At 42.0% G+C, this 6,000-nt stretch overlaps 1 protein-coding gene across 2 annotated transcripts in view; it reads left to right on the top strand.

The window, feature by feature from the left end:
• The first annotated feature begins 749 nt into the window (after positions 1–749).
• The window catches only part of PIK3C2A (phosphatidylinositol-4-phosphate 3-kinase catalytic subunit type 2 alpha), a 103,218-nt gene continuing 97,967 nt past the window's right edge, over positions 750–6,000 (top strand). For both annotated transcript variants that reach the window (XM_029207906.1, XM_029207905.1), the window contains exon 1: positions 750–895. The gene's annotated coding sequence lies outside the window, so the exon portion shown is untranslated. The remainder of the gene's footprint in view (positions 896–6,000) is intronic.

The following is a 6,000-nucleotide window of genomic DNA, read 5'->3' as shown; positions in this document are numbered from 1 at the left end:
TGGGTTTAATTTTCCTATCTGCTTAACATGGTCATGTAATTTTTTTAATCTAACATTTGAGGGCTAAATACTTTACAAGCATAATCTCATTCAATGCTCATGAGGAAAGTGTTATTATGGAGATTGTATGTGAAGATATTTTGTAATGTAGAAAAGAGCAGTCTGGCTGTGAGTTATTATTAGGCCATCTTCTTCACCTGGCTGTTGTGAGGATTAGATGAGACACTGATGTGAAAGCACTTTAAACGATCCACGGTGATGGGCGGACTACTAATTACACACCCCGCAGCACCTGATCCACTGTGAGGACTCGGTAAACGCTGGTTGGAGTGAACGATTTTATATCTTGCCTGTTCCCTTCAGTCCTCCAATCACAAACTAATGTCCTCGGGCCTGGGGCCAAAACCACGAATCTGGGAGCTGCAGCCCGGATGCAGGCGAGTGCAGAGTCCCAGGAGAGGGCACGGGAACAATAGAACAGTTCGGTGGTTGGAGCGGCGGGGGACTTTGGACGCCGGGCCTGAGAGGTGGCCGACTGGGGGTCCCCGGAGACCCCCTCCACTGTTCTGGGGCTGCACAGAGAGACGTCCTGAACCCGCACAGCACTCCTCCCGGGGAGCCGGAGTCACCCCCACGCTCCCCCAGCTAGAGCCTCACGCGACGCGCCCAAGCCCCGCCCACTCCTCAGGTAGGCCGTCCACACCAGCCAATCCACAAGAAGCCTGGGCACGGAAGGCGGTGCTTAACCGGCCGGAAGTGACGTATCTGCTTGGCTGGCCGCAGAGTCCGCCGATGCTTTCGGCAGCAGCTGAAGCGGCTGAGTGGAAAATGGCTCGGACCGTGGCGGCTGTGGAGGCTTGGGTTGCGGTGGAGGCAGAGGCTCAGGCAGCGTGAGGTGAGGAGCGATAGGTGCGGCGGGGGCCGGAACCTGGGACCCTGCTCTGCAAATGCAGCGAAGGGCCCCGGGGGTCTTGGGAGGGTCTCTTGCCGAGGCCCCCAGTCCCCCGAGTGCCCGCTTCTGATCCTCCGTCCCGTACTCTCGGCGCTGACCTAATCGACTTACCTCCCTCCGGGCCTTGTTTTCATCCAGGCCGTTGCCAGCTGCCCCTCCGAAGGTGCATGCGTCCCACCAGGACCCTCTCGTCGGGGGCGGAGGGCGTCGCGCCTGGGAGTTAGTTTTGTCCCAAGGGGGGAGGATAAGCCACCCCCTGGTTCTCGGGGCCCGGCCGGAGCCGCGATAGCCGGTCCTACCCTCTGGTCGAATTGTTGGATTCTGGCGACTGTGTGTGCTGCACTTCTCAGCTGTGACCCGCATCCCCCCACCCGCGCTGCTTTTCTCCTCCTTGTCCCATCTCCGGCTTTGGGGGCGAACGATCCTTTTTCTCCAACCCCACCCCCACCCCGGTTCCTTTTTTTTTTTTTGCCGCGAATCCTCTTGCTTCGGGGAAGACAGTATTATTTCAGCGTGTATTTAGTGCATCATCTTTCTGGGACGGCGGTCAGATTAAAAATATTTGCTTAACTCTTCCTGAATGACGGAGGAACAATAAATAATTGAAGGGAAAAAAGCGTATGCTTATTTTCCTCACTAAATGGTTTGGCTTTAAGAACGAGATTCTCCAGCTGTGGAATTTTTTCTGGGGGGAGCAGGGATTGAGGAGGGAAATGAGGAAGGAGAAAAGTAAGTGAGGAATAAAGTCTGGAGATACAGAACGTGGAAGAGAGAGCCTGTGGTAGTTCTTTCCCTATATTAGCCTGATGGAAGTTCAGGTTGTAATTATATTTTTATTTTGAACAGTGGGTGTTGAATTGGGTGTAAGGAAGGAGGCCTTTCTCTGTGAACAAGATTACTTCTTAGAGAGGTACCCTAAAATCTTTCCAGGTGGGTGTCAGGCAGAAAAGTTCTGTTGGGAAAATTGTGTAACATACTGGAGCAGCAAAGCCACAGATAAGAAGAGATGCAGAAAAAAGAAAGCTATTCTTAGAAGAGTGGTGAAGACGTAGTATAAAAAGAGGGACGGCCGTAGGGGGCTCCAGGAACACTGATTCCAGGAGAGACTTTGTACCTTTGCCTCCTTGGCTTGTGGTTAAGTTTCCACATAAGACACCTCTCAGCAACTCTGCCAGGGCTGGGGCTGATGCTCTTATTCGTGGTAGCAAATTAGACCGAAGCGCGTTGGTTGAGGTCTGTACCGTCGAAGATAACTGCTTGTTGAATATTACCAGTCTTTGAGTACTGAAAAGCGTTTTGACTGAATTACTTAACTCAAACCTAATTCGTGAGTGATTTTACATAGGCTTGAAGTAATTTTGCCTAAATTAATAGATTCTAAAACAATTTTTTCTTACGAAAATCTCTTGTGATTTGTGTTCTGTATGCAATGTTGCTTGCAGTTTTTCTTGGCAAGCAATATAGTGTTTCCATCCATAGGTTTCACAACTTTTTCTATTTCACGGAATATAAAAGTTGGCATGCTTGCATTCTAGAAACTATAACTTTATGTAATTAGTTGTATGTTAAGCATATGATTCTTTGTTTTTCTCTTCTGTAAATGGTTCTAAAATTTTCAATTAATTGGATATTGCTGCATCAGTTTCCATGTCCAGGAATCCTTCTTTATCTAGCCCAATGTTTTTGCACTTAGTAAGCACATTAAATAAATGAACTGATACCTAACCAAGAGTATTGAATTTCCCAAGAGTTCAGAGTTCTTATCAGAGCATCAGAGCAAACTTTTCAGAGCAACAGGGTGAAGCACTTTTTTTTTTTAATGTTTTGTAACTTGTGTTTCTTTGATAATGTAAATTATCCATTTTTATTGTATTTGCTGTATTCCAAAAATAATTTAAGACAGGTAAATGATAAAGGTGAATGTTTTAGTGCAGTTCATTCACACAGTACACGATGTGATTTGTTAGTTGTACCTGAGTAAGGCTAAGAATTGACCATATGGAAGATCTTGTTTTCAGAGGGCCTATAGGGGTGTCTGGTACAGCAGTGGTTCTAGTAATAGAAAAATGAATGAGATAGTGCTTGTCCCCAGTAAGTTCTCTAGTCCATGTGGGGGAGACAAACACAAATTATAACAGTATGGTTATAAGGGCATATAAGGGTTGTGGATCCAAAACACTAAAAAGGATGTGATCGCCTGGGCTGAGAGATGGAGAGGGAATGAGTGCATCTCATGAGGACAGAGATGCTCAAATTGAGTCTCAAAGGGTGAATTCCTTTTATTAATGAGGGCAGGATAGAGGTTATCAGCTTCCAGACCCTGCTACTGTTTAATACCTCTGGTACCTTGTTTTTTTCATTTGAGAGTTGGACTACATCTAAATCACTGATGTCCAGTAGAAATATTAAATGACAGCCACGTATGTAAGATATTGTACATTTTCTTGGTAAATCTTGAAATCTGGTGAACATTTTACACTTACAACATATCTTACTTTGGACTAGCTACTTGTCAAGCACTCAATAGGTGTTTGTGGTTAGTACATACCATATTAGACAATGCAGATCTAGCATATGAAAATTCTGCTTTTCTGTCTTGGATTCCTGCTTGAAAAGGAAAAGCAACTCCTATGAGAAATGTATAAATGTAGTAATTTATAATTTCTAGTCATTTTGATAGCAGTCATACATGATGTTCTTTTGATTGGAATTATAGTCATGCTTGAAAACGATGTTGCTGTAGGAGATCTTTCAGGTTGTTCATAGGGTTTTGGTTGGGACTAGAAGAAACTTTGTTTTCCCTGTGTCTGGTACAGTCACATTTTGAAATATCTTTATTTTGTGTTTTTATATATACTTTGTATCTCTCCTTGTCTCTGCAGTCTGTTATTTATAACGTGATGGATTCAAAATACAGTGAGACAGTGCACATGGACATTTTAGGCAGTTAAAAATGGAGATTTGTACAATTTTAAACTACATTTTGGATTTCTTAAAATTTTTAATTCAGCTATTTGGGTACAAAAGTGAATGGGGTTTTTAAACACTCTTGATTTTAATAGATTAGAAGGCAGTTATTGGTTTAGCAGTGTATTTATCTTTTAACCTTGAGAATGAATTAAGATACTATAAAATGAACATCTCTACTGTTAAACATATGGCTTTCTGTTAGTCTTATAGTACAGAAGTTACATTATTGATAAATGATGTACAGTGCTGATTCACTTAATTTGTTGTGCATTGAGTTTGGTTTAAAAAAGAAAAACAGAGGCTTATTTTAGTCACGATAACTATGACTAACAATGATAAAGTGGGCTTCCCTGGTCACAGTGGTTCAGAATCCGCCTGGCAATGCAGGGTACACAGGTTCAAGCCCTGGTCCAGGAAGATCCCACATGCTGTGGAGCACCTAAGCCCATAAACCACAACTACTGAGCCTGTGCTCTAGAGACCGCGAGCCACAACTACTGAAGCCACAACTACTGAAGCCCACATACCTAGAGCCCGTGCTCTGCAACAAGAGAAGCCACTGCAATGAGAAGCCCAAGCACCGCAACCAAGAGTAGCCCCCGCTCGCTGCAACTAGAGAAAGCCTGTGCACAGCAACAAAGACCCAATGCAGCCAAAAATAAATAAAATTAAATTTAAAAAATTTTAAAAATGATAAATTATATCCTTACATTTGTATTGATTAATGATTATAGAGTAAGTAATGCTCCCCTCTCCCTCAAACCTTATTCTCTGAAATAAATGGGGCAGGTATTTTCTCATTTTCTTGAAGAGGAAAATGAGACCCAGTGAAGTTGTGACTTGTTTAGAATAATACATTAGAGGTATTGCTTGAATTTACAGTGTCTTACAATGCTAAGCCTAGAGTTCTTTTCATTGCATCTCTTCTATAGTACTTCAGTGTTTAGATACATAGCACTTAACAGATTTTGGAGTGTGTATTAATGGGTACTTCCTGCCTTTAAGGAATTTATATTCCAACTTGGAGAGACCAACTACAATACATATAGCAGAAAGTAATTTCGTTATTAAAAATTATTAACGGGAAAGAAAAAATGTAAGGGGTAGTATAGTTACATTTAAAATAGATGAGTTAACTAGGCAAGATGTTTGATTTTTGAGTAGAGGATTTAGATCTTAAACTGTTACTGTAGGAAGAAGGTGATGAAGTATTAAGGACAGAATTATTTCAGTGTACAGGGAACAACTTGGGGAAAAACTTAGATAAGAGAGAAAGTATAGCTTTAAGGAAGGATTTGCAAAGCTTATTTAAAAAGATAAAGGCAAGACAGAGGTGAAGTAGGAAATGAGAATAGACATCTGTAATATAAATTTAGAGGCCAGTGGTCAGAACTTTTATATTATTTGGATGATTCAGGAAATCTTAGCACGTGCTGTGAACTTGTTGAGGCTTGAGTAGTGTGGAAGACGTGGCTAAGAGTACGGAAAGAGAGGTTGTTGACTATAATGAGCAGTAGAGTAATGTGAGTTCCTGTTAAATGAGTAGGGATTTGATAAGAATTTTACTATGAGAAAAGAATAGGCAGTGTTCATAAAGGAAAATTGGTTAAAAATTTTGCAGTATGGGTAATTCTAATTGAAACAGGTCATTTTTTAAAAGAGTATTTTCCTATAAAAACTGAAATTGCCAGTTTACTTTCAGAAAATACTAGTAGAAGCAGGAAGACGTTAAGTATTGTTAAAGTTCTACTGTGGAATGTGGGGAAAAAGCAAAGGCAGCCCTTCTAGATAAAGGGGTGGGGAATATGAGAGGAGACAATAGAAGGAAATCAAAGGTAAGAGGTACTTACCTTCTGGTGAGGTGGGAAAAGAACATGGATGTTGATGGGAGAGATACGTGCACTTAAATACCTGCCTAATTAGGGAACAGGAAAACACTTTTTCAAATGTTTTATTTGCAGTTTTGGAAATTATGCAAAGCAGGTATCCCCCCCCCCCCGTAAACTCTAAAGGAGACCTAATTACCTGTAAACAAAACCATAGTGCTATGAGTAGCCATAACCAGATTGATTTATTAA

Source organism: Monodon monoceros, unplaced genomic scaffold (genome assembly GCF_005190385.1).
Source record: "Monodon monoceros isolate NGI ecotype Baffin Bay Population unplaced genomic scaffold, NGI_Narwhal_1 Super_Scaffold_7, whole genome shotgun sequence".
In the NCBI taxonomy this organism is placed as follows: Eukaryota; Metazoa; Chordata; class Mammalia; order Artiodactyla; family Monodontidae; genus Monodon; species Monodon monoceros.
Note: the sequence above shows the minus strand (reverse complement) of the source record. Positions and strands in the feature narration are given on the sequence as shown.